Here is a 15,682-nt window from a genome sequence, read left to right as displayed (position 1 = left end):
GACTTGCATTTTATAGATCCTTATCACTCTTCCACCAAGTGCACTAATCAGGATTCTTTTTTTCCTTTTTATTATATTGGAGTGATGTTGCTTGATAAAATTACATAAGTTTCAAGTGTACATTTCCCTGATACATGATCTTCGTATTGCTTTATGTGCCCAACACCCAAAGTCAAATTTCTTTTCCTTGTAGGTGACTGAAACTCAACCAACTCAGACTAGGTTAGGCAAAGAAAGAAAGGAAAGGAGCAGGAGTAGTCAACCTTTTTATACCTACCGTCCACTTTTGTATCTCTGTTAGTAGTAAAATTTTCTAACCGCCCACTGGTTCCACAGTAATGGTGACTTATAAAGTAGGAAAGTAACTTTACTTTATAAAATTTATAAAGCAGAGAGAGTTACAGCAAGTTAAAGTATATAATAATAATTACTTACCAAGTACTTTATGTTGGGTTTTCACTAAGTTTGGCAGAATAAAACAACTTACTATAGTTAAATCTATCTTTTTATTTATACTTTGGTTGCTCCGCTACCGCCCACCATGAAAGCTGGAATGCCCACTAGTGGGCGGTAGGGACCAGGTTGGCTACCACTGGAAAGGAGGGAGGGAGAGAAGGAGGAAGGGAGGAAAGAGAGAAAGAAAAAAGGAAAGGAGAGAAAGAAACTTTATTTGCTCATATAAAACTTTGCAAAGGTCTGCAACTCATCTGTGCCTCACATTTAAGTGGTGCCAAGAACTCCGTGAGGTTTTTCTCTCCTGCTCTCTTACTCATTCACTTTCCCTGCTCCTCTCCTCGGTTTTATTTTCTCAGTTGAACCCATAGCTACCCCCCCCATGCCAGATTTCACTGCTACACCACTTCACTAACACCTTAACACCTTACGTTTGCTTAACAATATTTAACACCTTAACACTTGCTCTCAGGCCCCAGGTTCTGAAGTACCAGAGAGGAACTGGATTATTGCCCACTCCTGAGGCAAACAGCGCTGTGAGGACCATTAACTGTGAGGAGACCTGCACCCACACCCATCAGTCCCTTGTGATGTCAATAGGCAGGAGCTTTGCCCAGTAAAAGAACAAAGGAAGGTTCTCTTCCACCAATAGCTGACATGATGTCCTCCATATTAACGAGACTAAGAAACATCCCTGGACAATATAACTGACACTGGCAAATAAGTTTAAAAGAATTTAACATTCAGCATCTTGTGCAGCTTATATAGATTTGCCAATGACAAAAGAAGCATTAGACACTGGAGAATGGCTCTTGATTGACAGGATTTAGACAGGTAGAGAAACAGATATCAGAAGGATTGCCAGCTATGGTTCTGGGATAGAATGTAGGTTCATAAGCCTTGCAAGATATGGAAAACGGATGCTTTTCTTCACATTCACATGGCTAGAAGGGTACCAAATGGGGAGAGACTACTCAGTATGTAGTGTGAACATTTATGAATTGTGTTAGTATTCTATTTGCCGCTGTAACCAATTACCACTAACTTAGTGGCTTAAAGAATACAAATTTATTATCTTACAGTTCTGGAGGTCAGCAGTTCAGATGGGTCTCAGTGGGTTCAAATCAAAGTGTCATCAGGGCTGTATTCCCTTCTGGAGGCTTTAGGGAAGAGTCCGAAGCCTTGCCTTTTCCAGTTTCTAGAAGGCCACCCACATTCCTTGGCTTGTGGACTCTCTTCCACCATCAAAGCCAGTCACAGCAGATCTAGGCTTTCTCACATCACATTACTCTAACTTACTTCCTATGTTCACATTTCTTTCTCAGACTCTGTCTCCTCTTCTGCCTCCTTCTTCCATTTTAAAGGACCTTTGTGATTACATTGGGCTCACATGAATAACCCAGGATAATTTCTCTGTGCTGAATTTCACATAATAGCAATCTTAATTTCACCCATAATTTTAATTCCCCTTTGCCCTGTAATGGTTCTAGGGATTATGACATGGACATATTTGTGGAGTCATTATTCTGCCTACCACTTAAATAAAGAACTTAAAGACAGTATCACCACTTTCTCCTGAACCATAAAAAGAACACATGGCATTTGAAATATTATCAACAACATTAATTACTCCAAATGTATAAGGTAAATGTCTAAAGTTTATAGATGTTTCAAATGATCAGGGGACAGTTTACACAAACATGGAAAGGTAAGTCTCTTTATAGGCAAATCCAGGGGTAGTCAACCTTTTTATACCTACTGCCCACTTCTGTATCTCTGTTAGTAGTAAAATTTTCTAACTGCCCACTGGTTCCACAGTAATGGTGATTTATAAAGTAGGGAAGTAACTTTACTTTATAAAATTTATAAAACAGAGTTAGAGCAAGTTAAAGTATATAATAATAATTACTTACCAAGTACTTTATGTCGGATTTTTGCTAAGTTTGGAAGAATAAATCTTTATAAAACTTACTATAGTTAAATCTATTTTTTCATTTATACTTTGGTTGCTCCGCTACCGCCTACCATGAAAGCTGGAACACCCACTAGTGGGTGGTAGGGACCAGGTTGACTACCACTGGGCTAATCTCTAATTTAGAGACAAGAAACTTAATGAAAAAAGTCAGGTTACTTTACAAACTGATGTTTATCTCTGAATAATTCAGGAAATTTTTCATATTGTTTAATTTCCATTATATCCTCCCAAGCAACAGTAACAATCACACACAATATAACCAGAGCATCCCATAAACCCATACATTAAATTTTGAAATATAAACTACCCATAAAATAGAACTAGAGGGCAAAATTCTTATAAAGTATATTAAAATTAGCAAAGCATCACCCTTTTCCTTGCCAACAGGAGAAGCTTCTTCACATCACTGCTGAGATTATCCCTTCCTCCCTTGAAGGCAAAGCTTATGCTTAAAGCCATCCAAATACATAAAGACAATGATGAATAGAGTTTCCTAAAGACACATCATAAAGTGAGAAGAAAGGATGAATTTTATGTTATATAAATTATGGTATTGAATTAGAGCTCAATAAAAGTATTACAAAAAATGTTCAGAGAATCACAGTGGTATATCTGCCATGATTATCACTGATTGCATTGTGGCAAAATCCAGCCCTTCAATAATATATTTTATATTTACATTTATTTAAATAAATTATGCTTACATTTATTTAAATAAATTATGCTTACATTTATTGAGTGCTTATTAAGAACCAGACTTTTTTTAATATATGTATCAACTCATTTGTTCCTTAGGATAACCCCATAAATTAAATACTCATTCCCACACATGAAGAAACTATAATTTGCCCAAGATCACACAATAGTAAATGGAAAATTTGGGCTCTGAAGTCACGCCATCTAATTCCAGAGCCCATAGTTCTAAACCACTCATTTCTCATTCTCTTAACCACTACACTGCACCTACTGCTTTCTTGAATATATGGAGTTCATTATCAGAACACAATTATTTGAAAACCCAATTCAAAGACTACTAGACATTCTAAGCACAGAACTGTGGTGCAAACAGAACTTAGTATTTCACTCTAAACAGTTGTGTATTTTGGCAGAACTAAACTATATAATCAAGAAGAATCAGCCTACAGTCAAAACCAGGTTTGATAAAACATGAGAGGTTATAGAATGGAACAGTCATTAGAGACTAAAACTCTTCTCTACTGAGTCAAACATTTGTTATTCTGTTGTATTCCCTTTTAAAATTTTATCAGTAAGAGAAATGAGGCAATCAGAAAAGACTATACATTACTCATCCCATAAATAGTCCCTTCTGTAGTATAAACAAAGGGATTTGACATCAAGATAAAATATAAGTATCTTAAATTTATGTGTAATTGTCATTAGAATTCTTATGTCTTATTTTTAAAAGAGCATCTTTTTTTTCTTTTCTTTTTTTTTTTTTTTTTTTTTTTTACTATTTTCATTAAACTAATCTGATGGGGAAAATTAAAGTATAAATGAGAGACTAGGAAAGATTTCAATAGCTTTTTGTTGTTGTTGTCACAAAACAAAAGACCATAAACAGGACACAAAAGGACAAGATGGTGACAGTTTATGTTTTATAATAAATGTGCCCTGGCCGGTTGGCTCAGCGGTAGAGCGTCGGCCTGGCGTGCGGGGGACCCGGGTTCGATTCCCGGCCAGGGCACATAGGGGAGAAGCGCCCATTTGCTTCTCTACCCCCTCCCCCACTCCTTCCTCTCTGTCTCTCTCTTCCCCTCCCACAGCCAAGGCTCCATTGGAGCAAAGATGGCCCAGGCGCTGGGGATGGCTCCTTGGCCTCTGCCCCAGGCGCTAGAGTGGCTCTGGTCGCGGCAGAGCGACGCCCTGGAGGGGCAGAGCATCGCCCCCTGGTGGGCAGAGCGTCGCCCCTGGTGGGCGTGCCGGGTGGATCCGGGGTCGGGCGCATGTGGGAGTCTGTCTGACTGTCTCTCCCCGTTTCCAGCTTCAGAAAAATACAAAAAATAATAATAAATAAATAAATAAATAAATAAATGTGACATTTGAGCTTTTGTTTTAAAATTAAGCTCCAGAGTCCTGCTTGACTAACATTCATAAATCGATTGTTTTGTGCTTTATTAGCTGCACAGAGTACCATCTTTTTAGAAAATGCTGGTGCTGCTTACTCTAAATTTTTTCTACATTTAAGGACCTATTCTCTTTTCTCTGTGCTGAGGTTTTTATAGGGTACTAGGACAGGGAAGTGGAGTAAAAACCAGCAGAAGAGCCAGTCTACTTGTCTTGGAAGTGTGCCTGAATTAGAATTCGAACAGTCGAACAGTTGTCACAATCTTAGCCCTGAACAAGGTGGTTGCCTGTGAGCTTCTCTCAAAGATGCAGACAAGAAGAAAACAGCAACTAGCTGGTTGCTGACCTTTCATTGCTCTCCTTCATGTCTCATTTACCCTAAACCACAGGCTGCCTTTTGATACACCTACACCTGTTCTATGTTCCACCACCTCTCAGTCTTGGTCCAAGCTGCCTGAACCCCTGGAGCTATCATCCTTTTTCTACTGAACCCCATCTCCCCCTCCCCACCCCAGCATTCACACACATACACATTCTATGCTTATTCTTCTTTAACTCCCTACTGAGCTCACTTAAATTTTCATTACTATCTTTTACTCATTCATTTAATCATTTTATTTAACTAGTATCCATGCCTTTAGAACACTGCCAAACACTGGCAAGGCAACCTTTAAATGACTATTTGTTTCTTCTAAGTAATTTTACAATTATTACAGTGATTGTGTGTATTTATATGATAACTCTCTGTCTCGCTCTCTGTTCTGTTACTAAATGGGGACCTGATGAGGTCTTTGTACCCTTAAGCGCTCTGGACTCTGGCGTACAATTGAAACTCTGCATTCTTGTTAACCAACGAAAAGACTGAGGTTGTCAAGGGTGGCTATTCCAGCTATACTCCATGGTAAAAGAAAGTAAATGCAAAAAAAGAAGGAAGAGGAGGAGGGGGGGGATGGGGATGAGGAGGAGGAAGAGGAAGAGAGAAAAAAATAAAGAAAATTCACTTTGTCTCATTTCTGATCCACAGAATGGATCCGGCCAACTTTCTACCTATCCTCATCACCAAAAAACATAGAATATTTATTGCCAGCAAGTAACCACACCTCCTAACTTTGTCCAAAAACAAAAACCTCGAGGCCCAGGATCAGAGTTCTTTGCCTCAAAGACTGTTCATTAACTATGAATTGAAATGACATCTTAGAATGCCCTGGTCAAGGAGACAGAATTTGAATCTCAGCGCTGCCACAAACGAGCAGTGACATCCTAAGTAAGCCACAACTTCTTGGAGGTTTAATGGCCCCGTTGATAAGATGGAAATGCCAGTGGCTGCCTAAGGGCTTCTTGGGAAGATGAAACAAGGGACTGTGCAAAAAGGTGCTTTGAAAATTACAAAGTCTTACAAAAATATTGATGAAACTTGTCTGCCTTCCTCTGGTTCACTTGTTGCCTTTCAGAAAAGGCCCACAGCACCTTTTAAACCTAATTCCACATTGATGACTCAGCCTTTAATCTTTGCCTTTTGGCACTAGAATTTAAAATCAAACCTGGCAAAAGAAAATCACCACTGACTTGCTTTGCAGTCAGTCATGCCTCACCCCCCTGCAAGCTGGCTTCCGTCCTCAGAAATCTAATAAAGTTGTACCCTTAAAGGTCATCTGTGAACTCAATTTGCCAAGTCCAAGAACATTTTCTTTGTCAATCTACTGTTCACTAGATGCTATCAATCAATTTTTCTTAGCCCACTTCAGAGACCTAGCAATAGTGTGGTTTTCCTCTCAGTGCTTAGACCACCTTCTCTCGATACTGTTTGTCGACACTTCATTCTCCTCTCCCCCCCCCCCCCTCGCCCCCGTTTGAGCTGCCGCTCTCACTGCATGGACTCACCCACACTCATGACTTCAGGTACCACTTTCTAAGCAAATAACTCTCATTTACAGCTTTAGTCCTGATCTCCTGCTGGGCCCACTGGATGCTCCCATATGTGTGGCTTAACGGCAGCTCAACTATGTCATATCTAAAGCGAAATTTACTTTTCTCCCCCAAACTGACTTGTCTTTCTGCTTTCTCTCTCCCTTATTCCCCGACCGCCCCTCCCCCCACCATATAGTCGTTAATTACCCAATTCTGGCAGTTCTTTCAAAATACATGGTGCAAGTCGCAGTCACTTCCTGGAGAGCTTTGGTACTAGCTCTGCATCTATCATGCATCCCTACTGGGCTTTCTTTATTGACAAAAGAGGAGAGTACAAGTTTTAATTTATGGTTTAATTATACACTAAATTTTAAATTTATGAAAATATTTTCATGGTAAGAAATTTATGCTAAGCATTTTTTACACATTGTCTTGGGGAAAAGGCTTATTGTTCTTATTTGGTAGTAAAAAGATATTGTAAAAGATTGCATAATAGGTGTTTTTCAGACCAACAGACTGGGGGGGTCTTCTGGTTGCCCCCAAAATATTAATGGCATAGGTTTTCCAACTTTGTAAACTCCCGCCTAATCTAAATTGACCCTTATCTAAGTGAGCTCCAGACACCCAAGTGTTAAAGATGAGGTCCGTTTTCCTAAGGTGCTTAGGGACCGAGTACCTCCTCTATAATTCATGCCTGCCCTCTTTGCCCCGCCCACCCCAATGCGCCTTCCTAGTGAAGACTGCAGCGCAGGGAAGCGTTCCCTTTCTTCCTGCCATACACGACCTGCTCTGTTTCCCCCACTGCCCTGCCAGAACACTTCCCAGGCGTCACCAGTGCCATCCAACCTGCCTTCTGCCCCAGTAGGCAGGAACATACCAGGAGTTTCACTCAGAAACTAGAAACTAGGCTGCAACCAGAGTCCCTGAGGTTTTGATATGATTGTTTTGAGTCTGTCTTTTAATGCTATTTATATTAACATTTGCCACTTTTTTTTATAGCTCTAAAAATAAAATCATACATACGACTCTTGGCCTCTTTTGATTACTAAATAATGTGTCTAATAGATGATGTAATTTCATCTCTATATACCTTCATCACTGATACTATCCCTAACACCTATCCTTCAGGATGCCACACCATTCTTCATGAGAATCCAGATGCTCACCACCATGCCTGAGCTGGGGTGAGGCTTCTCACAGCCATGTTATTTGGTCCTAACCTGTTATTTTCTTCCCTTGCTTAACTTACCATATTTCCCCATGTATAGACGCACCTTAATTTGGGAGCCCGAAATTAGAAAAAAAAATGTATTACATAAAGTTATTGAACTCAAGTTTTTTTTCATTTTTTTTTAGAAAGGAGAGAGACAGAGAGGGAGAGAGAGGAGAGAGAGACAGAGAGAGAGAAGGGGGAGGAGCTGGAAGCATCAACTCCCATATGTGCCTTGACCAGGCAAGCCCAGGGTTTGAACTGGCGACCTCAGCATTTCCAGGTCAACGCTTTATCCACTGCGCCACCACAGGTCAGGCAACTTAAGTTTTATTCATCACAAAATTCATACAACTCCTTATCACTGTCAAAACTCCCATCCATTAGCTTGTCCTCATCTGTGTCTGATGATGAATCACTGTCTTCAACAATGAGCACAAAACAAGAGCAAAAAAGCGGGAAATGCAAGCAAAAAAATCTACAACCACTGTATAAGACGCACCCAGTTTTTAGATCCCAAATTTTTCGAAAAAATGTGCATCTTATACATGGGGAAGTACGGTACCTTAAAGGGGCAAGTTTGGCCCCTCAAATCAACCCAAATATTTATCATCTACTGTTCCTTTTCTCTTTGCAGCTACTTCCTCTGTCCCCCCAGAGCATCTTTCCAAGCTCAGTGAACAAATTCAGCCCTGCAATATTTACCCACTCTCTTCCAGAGTCTCTCAAGCGTAGTTGCACTTTGCCTAACCTTTAACAACAAAATCATGGCAAAGACAAAAACAAACAAAAGTCGTGATACTCCCATTTATGTTTTCTCAGGAGGTCTCTCCAGCAAGCTGACTGCTGAATTGACTGAGGATGCTTCTCTCTTTGTGATGTACATTCTTAGACTATTGATCCCTCATAGTCAACTCCTTGTGTTAGTTGTTCTCTATTAAAAATTGCAGTGATCGCTGCCAAAAGATAGCAACAGTGAGATATAATTTATCAGCCAGGAACAAAGGGGCCCACAGGAAGGGAAGACAAACGGGAAAGAAAGGCCTGTGGATAGACTCGCCACCACTTCAAGAACAGTCTGAGTCAGAGCAGACAATCACAAGAGTGTTAACTGGGGCACTGACAGGACGGATCTCCTTCCATACTAATTCACAAAGATGTTTATGCCCCAGTTACCATTTGAAACATTTACTTATTTCTTTGGGCTTTCAGATCTATGACCTAGTTTTCAGTTCACCTTTTCACACGGTGAAGGGCCTCCACATTCAAAAGCACAGAGCCGGTTCGTTTTACTCCAGGCAGGAATGGTCTTCAGGACCACTCCTCAGTCAGAGTCAGGAGCAATAGAAAGATTTTCCTCGTCCTCTCTCATCTCTTCCCCATCCCCCCGCACAGCTTCTAGCTCCTATTGACTGGACTAGAAGCCTCCAATCAGCTCTTCACCCCCTTTTGCATGATCAAATGGCTTTGCACTGAGTTAATATTAAAATGTCATAGGAATGTCTTACTGGTCATTTGCTTTTTGATAGAAATTAGTTGATTGAAGCTCCTTTCCACAGAGCAAGTTCTAAGAAAAGGAAAAAGAGCGAATGAGCAAATGGGTCGTGGACACTGAGGTGGTATAAAGGTCAGGGACAAATTCACAGTGCAGGTGTCTATATCACAATCTGGCCAACAGCAGTGTCATTAGGTATTCCTACTTCCAATTCTTTCACACTTCCTAGCTCCATGTGGTATCCAAGGGACAAGCAGCTCACCATTCCATTTCACCATCTAAGTAGAAATCCAAAAAGACTTCAAGCCAATGATTTGGGGTGAGTTGCTTTTAAGTTTAACCTTATTTTTTTTTATTAGCCAATAACCTCTTCAAGTTCATGTCTTCAAGTAAGCTTTGTTGTCAGAATTACAAAAGCCAGTTGAGCAAGCAGTTTTCAGTTTTACAAGCAAAGAGAACAGACCTGTCAGAACCAGCTACATAATTTGCAGGGCCTTGTGCGAAGTAAAAACGCAGGAACATTGTTCATAAATTTGTAAGAATTCCAAAATGGTGACTGAGGAACATTAAACAAACATTGCATTCTAAGCAGAGTCATGTGGAACTTCATGAATTATTAGTAATAAAACTGGCTCTTGGCCATTAAAATATTCAGATGTGGAGCATAGAACTTCTTCTAACTTGGAGATGGTTGAGGCATGACTCCAAGGAACTAAACTGCTCTGTTTAAGACTTGCTTTCATTAAGGCAGGAATTTGAACTGTATGACTTACTAGCCAATCACCAGAGTGCAAAGTAGGCCCTCAATACATATTTGTTAGGGGGAAAACTGAATGAACAAATACAAAATAATTTATATGCAGTAGGCAGCTGCATCCTTACAGACTTTATTATTTGCTCTCAACTTTTTTATGTAAGAAACTGACCTGTAAGTGAAGGTATTCAATAGATTGTTGCCTGTGCTTATGAAGACATGACTAGGAAGCATTTAGTCAAGAAAACGAAGGAGTCATTTCTTTTAAAGGGCTGATAAAATCTGAGCACAGATAATACTCTGGAGTCAAGAGAGCCAAGAATAACCACAGTTGAAAGCAGGTCCTTCTTATCACTCATGAAGGAAACAGAGATTCATTCTTTCACCTCAACTATTGGAAGCATTGGGAGCGTGTAATGGAACATTAGCAGTACAGCAATGTGCTTAAGACCATGGGTGCTGAAGTCTAGTTTTATTATTACCTTACTTGGCATGTTATTTAATCTTTCTGTGCCTCTGTTTCCCTGTCTGTAAGAAATGGAAGGATAATACAGTATTTACCTCATAAGACTGTTTAAAGAATAAAATGAAATATATGTATCAAACCCTTAGAACAGTGCCTACAACATAGGCATATATCCAGGGGTATTTGCTGCTTAGTATAACACTTTTTGGAAGGACCTCATTGTTCATGGCAATTGTGAAGCCCTTTCAAGCACCTTCCCAGACAGTAGACATTGATGAAGGGAACAGGAACAGGAGAGAAAAAACAGGTTGGACGCTGCCAAAAATCAAGTGTGTGACCACTTTTGTTCAACATCTCATACCTTAGCAACGTGCCAGAAATAGCCAGAGAAGAAGAGTTCTTTACCAGGTGGGGGTTGGGGATTGGGGATTGGCAGACAAAAAGCACTGGAACTTAAGGGCACTAATGCTATTGTGTGATTTGACCTATATGTTTAGATTGGAGGCAGAGTCACACAATGGGAGTCAACACATCTTGATAGTTATAAGCAAGGGTTCTGGATTCAGACTATCTGGGTTCAAGACTTAGTCTACCATGGGGTCAAAGCTAATCTAACTGTAACTAAAACCCTGAGTAATAATCTTTTTTCTAAAACCCCAAAGTTGCCTGACCTGTGGTGGCACAGTGAATAAAGCATCAACCTGGAACACTGAGGTTGCCAGTTCAAAACCCTGGGTTTGCCCGCTCAAGGCATATATGGGAGTTGATGCTTCCTGCTCTTCCTCCTCTCTCTCTCTCTCTCTCTCTCTCCACACCCCCCACCTTTCTAAAATGAATTTTTTTAAAAAAAACTTTAAAAAAAGGGAAATATTTTTAAAAATAAGTAAATAAATGAAAATAAAACCCCAAAATTGAACTGGAATTGATATTCTAAGTTTTCTAAGTTCTTACAGAAGACCAAGTCTGTGTTTGGGTAACCAAAAGGACTGATTGCCCAATTGGCACCTCTGTGTGGATTAGGAAAAGTCTTCATTTCTTGAGTCTGACAAAGCTCAGGCTTGCCTTTACCCCCAGGTCACCCCCTTTGCCAGGAGCTCTTGTTTAGGTCATAACTTTAACACACACAGAGCTCTGTTAACCAACTAAATTATTAGTTTAAGCTAAAGAAAAACCAGCTTGGAAGAAAATTTCCATTTAATTAAAAAATAACAAAATCCATGAATTTTACATAATTTTTTGCACTTAGCCATCAACCAGCTAGATGGCCTATAATGCTCTTCCTCCCTTTCTTCATCTGGAAAACTTCCATTTACCTTTCAAGACTCAGTTCAAATGCCACCTCCTCTAGGAAGCCTTCAAGGACACCCCCAGGGAAAGTCTTTGTGTTTTTATACATTTTATTTGTATCTCTTTTATAGTATTTTTTCATTTTCAAAATTCTGGTTTTCCCTATATGCTTTCCTGTCTAAAAAACAACTTTCTTACAGGCAGGAAACGTGATCTGCCATGTTTATTTCTCTGGCATCTTTGCACAGGACTTGACTAAATGAGTGAGTAAATGAATGAACAAGCTGTGTGACACTAGGTGACTCACACAGCCTCTCTGGTACTACATTTTCTTCATCTGTAAAAGAAAGTCATTAGTCTATTTTCTCAAATTCCCATTCAGGTTGAATACTTCTTGAATGTATAATATTAAGTTACAGATATTCTACCCAGACCTTATCCAGAGGTAAGGTAGACAGAATTGCCTCTGAGATTCAGTCATCTCTCCTTTGTACCTCTTCCACTCATCTGATTCCCCTACACATCTCAGATATGACTCTTCCACAGGCCCTTGCACTCACCTACGTGTCAATAGTGTCAAGGTTAAGAGCACTGAGCATGGAGATAGATTGAGTTCAAATACTAGCGCTAGCACTTATTACTTACATGACCTTGGGAATGTTATTTAACTATCAGTTTCCTTATTTTAAACAGAGATGATAATAATACAAGTTATCGATAAGAATGGATGCCAGTCTTAAACAACCAGCACCACTACCGGACATAGGACCCCTCTCCGTCCTCTGTACCTCCTTTCAAGGCTGAGCCTTACTGCAGTAGTTGATTGCTATTTTTGAAAATGGGTAAAATAAGAACTTAGTATTGTAAAAGATACCACTCCCCAGGTATTTCTAATAAGGCAAAGGGAGTGGGGTGATTCAGATAGTTAAAGTCCGGGCCCTAGAAGGCTTACCTCAAGACAAGTGTCCAAGCTTGGTTGATTTCACTTTGGCAATGAATAATAAAACCAGAGCTTTGGAGCTTACTCTTCCCAGTTTGTGAACAGAATATATGTCTACTTATTATCAGAAAACAATATTGGTGCTTTATCAAGATTTGTAGTTCTCGAATCATATTTGCCATTTAATACTGCCATTGGAACATGAATGGACCTAGTGGATATCATGTTAAATGAAATAAGTCAGATAGAAAAAGTTAAGAACTATATGACTTCACTCATGTGGAATATAAAACATAAAGCAACTAATGAACAAATGAGAAAAACAAACAAAAACTCATAACACAGACAACAGTATGGTGGTTACCAGAAGGAAAGGGGTTGGGAGAGTATTAAAGGGTAAAGGGGTCAAATACGTGGTTATGGAAGATGATATGACTTTGGGTAGTGGCACACAATGCAATATATATTGATAATGTATTATAGAAGTGTACTCTTGAAACCTATATGCTCTTATAAACCAATGTCACCCCAATAAATTTAATTTAAAAAGAACCTATTATTTTAAATAATAATACTTAATTTTAAAATAACACTTTATACTTTTTCTTATAAACTATTTCATAAGATTCTCATAAGCCTATGAAATAAGTAGAGCAGATATCATCTGTCCCATTAAAAAGTAATCACTAATCTATTGTATGTGGGAGAATCTAACACATAAGATTTTCGGCATTTCTTTGGAAACTTACATAGACATTGATGAACCAGCATATCCTCTGTGAATATAAAAGGGTAACTTAAATTTTCTTCATAAATTACCTGGAATCTAACTGTAAATCTTGAATGGTTCTAGAGTCTAAGTATAATAACTTATATTAAGTGGATCTGCAGCTTAGAAATTGCTGCGGTCACGAGTAATATATTACTTCACTTACTCCAAGAATATACGGTAGGTAATTTTTGTAATTCAAAAGAGCAAAATTGAGCCATATCAAATACATAGATTAGGTATAAAGTAATGTAGCAGCATCCCTCTGAAATACAAAGCTATTATGAGAGCCATAGATTATCTCTTCTCCATGGAAATGAGCATGGTGTGTGGCCACAAATTAGAATTCCACTTGACAGAGTACATAGTGTTGAATGAATAATCATCACTCAGGCAATTCACAACTACACCCCCAATCCTCTCTTACTGTTCATTTTATTAATATAGCCTTGACTTTTAAGGGAATTATTGACAATTGTTAAAACTGACCTCTTAAAAATGTGAGTTTGGGTAAATATGACTCTATGGCAGGGGTCGGGAACCTTTTTGGCTGAGAGAGCCATGAATGCCACATATTTTAAAATGTAATTTCATGACAGCCATACGATATGTTTAACACTAAATACAAGTAAATATGTGCATTTTATGTAAGAACAACACTTTTAAAGTACAATAAGTCTCTGAATTTTTTTTTTTTTTGTATTTTTCTGAAGTTGGAAATGGGGAGGCAGTCAGACAGACTCCCGCATGCGCCCAACCGGGATCCACCTGGCATACCCACCAGGGGGCAATGCTCTGCCCATCTGGAGCGTTGCTCTGTTGCAACCAGAGTCATAGTGCCTGAGGCAGAGGCCACGGAGCCATCCTCAGCGCCCGGGCCAACTTTGCTCCAATGGAGCCTTGGCTGCAGGAGGGGAAGAGAGAGACTGAGAGGAAGGAGAGGGGGAGGGGTGGAGAAGCAGATGGGCGCTTCTCCTGTGTGCCCTGACCAGGAATCGAACCCGGGACTCATGCACGCCAGGCTAATGCTCTACCACTGAGCCAACAGGCCAGGGCTGAATTCTTTTTAATAACGTTGTTATGCTGTTGCTAACCAATGATTAATAAAGTACTTCTTACCATTAATGCAACTTCTGGTCCTGCATAGTTTTGCTGATAGCTTTGTAGTCTGGTTGATATGTGGTAAGGTTAAGCTTCATGCAGGCATTGAGACTTCCATCCATTAAACGTGATCATAGGTTGGTCTTAATGTTCTTTAGATGTGAGAAAGACTGCTCACATGCATACGTAGAGCCAAACATTGTCAGTACAACAATACTCACATGCTGTAGTGTGTGGTATGTGACGAGAAGCGCATTCCAAGTTTTGACAATCAGCTGGTCTGCAGGTTGAAGTTTTTTCAATTCTCCCCACTTGTGTTTGCTCGCCAACTCTGCTTGCTGACAGGCAAGTCTTTCCAAATCTTCATTCAGTGACTTGAACTTATTCACCCACATGTCTGAGCCCTTCAGGTCAGCAGCTTGTAGCTCAAAATCTCTGACAGAGACACCAGATATGTAACTCAGGTCAGTGCTGTCCACTGCACACTCGTGTGGATGGGTGATGAACTTAAAAAGACGAGTGCGCTCACGAAATTCTCCAAAGCACGCTTTGAATGACTGCAGGAGATTAGATGTGAAGCCCCCTAGCTGCTGGAGATCAAGATGTTGAGCAGGGTCACTTCCTGTGCATGCATCTTTAAACTCTCCCAGTTTTTCAAAGTGTAGTAAACGATCTGTTTCAATGTTGGTGATGAAGAGTTCCAGCTTGTTTTCAAATGCAAACACTGCTTGTTGAAGGGATAAGACTGTATTTCCAACACCTTGCATTTTCACATTGAGCTGGTTCAGATGATCAGTCATGTCCACAAGATAGTAGAACTTCAGGAGCCACTCAGTGTTAGCTAACTCAGGATGCTCGACATTTTTCATTTCAAGAAAAGTCCAGATTTCACTCAGCAAAATGGCTGAGCACCTTCCCTCTTGACAACCAATGCACATTGCTGTGCAGAAGCAGACCAGGATAATTATTCCCAACTTCATCAAGCAGTGTTTTAAACTGGCGATCATTTAAAGCTCACCAAGCTGCTTGCCACACATCTGAGCACAAAGCACCCCCTGATGTAGGATGCAGTGAAAATTTAGAATGGGTCTCTTTTCATGTTTAAGAAGAAGCGCTACGAATCCTCTGTTTTTCCCCACCATGCACGGAGCACCATCAGTACACACCGAAATAAGTTTATCCATCAGTAGATTTTTTCTTTAGCAAACTCAGTGAAAGACTTGAATAAATCTTCCCCTC

The sequence above is a fragment of the Saccopteryx leptura genome, chromosome 3, assembly GCF_036850995.1.
Source record: "Saccopteryx leptura isolate mSacLep1 chromosome 3, mSacLep1_pri_phased_curated, whole genome shotgun sequence".
NCBI lineage: Eukaryota > Metazoa > Chordata > Mammalia > Chiroptera > Emballonuridae > Saccopteryx > Saccopteryx leptura.
This window is presented reverse-complemented; position numbering follows the sequence as displayed.